General features: G+C 35.3%; 1 pseudogene; it reads right to left on the bottom strand.

Moving 5' to 3' along the window:
* Positions 1 to 146: 146 nt before the first annotated feature.
* LOC111734854 lies at positions 147 to 263 on the bottom strand (annotated as a pseudogene).
* Between the last annotated feature and the right edge of the window lie 238 nt (positions 264 to 501).

Raw genomic sequence — 501 nt, 5'->3', positions numbered from 1 at the left:
AAATCCAGTAAGCTTCAGCTATACATTTTATTTATTTATTTTTATTATTATTTTTTTTTTAGGAAAAGCAACCCTTGGTTGACTTCAGAGATTGCAAGGACCTTGTCAGTTTACAATTCCTTTTTTTAAAATTTTTTTATATTTTATGCCTACAGTACCTGGTCTTCCTAGGTGGTCTCCATCAAGTACTAACCAGGCTCGACCCTGTTTAGCTTTCAAGATCAGATGGAATCGGGCTTATTCAGGACGGCATGGCCGTAGTCAGCTACACATTTTAACAGTAAGGTAGATATATTTACATTGTCTGTTCACTTCCCAAGTTAGATTTCTTTCTGTCACTACATATTTGAACCCTTTTACCCCAACTACTCCCCTCCCCTCTAGTTACCACTAGTCTATTGTCTATATCCATGAGTTTTTGTTTGTTTGTCTTGTTCATTTGTTGCCTTTAGGTTTATATCCTACATATAAGTGATATCATATGGTTTTCAACCTTTTCTG

The sequence above is a fragment of the Pteropus vampyrus genome, unplaced genomic scaffold (genome assembly GCF_000151845.1).
Source record: "Pteropus vampyrus isolate Shadow unplaced genomic scaffold, Pvam_2.0 Scaffold7891, whole genome shotgun sequence".
NCBI classification, from domain to species: Eukaryota; Metazoa; Chordata; class Mammalia; order Chiroptera; family Pteropodidae; genus Pteropus; species Pteropus vampyrus.
The sequence above is the reverse complement of the archived record's forward strand: the minus strand, read 5'-3'. Positions and strand labels throughout refer to the sequence as shown.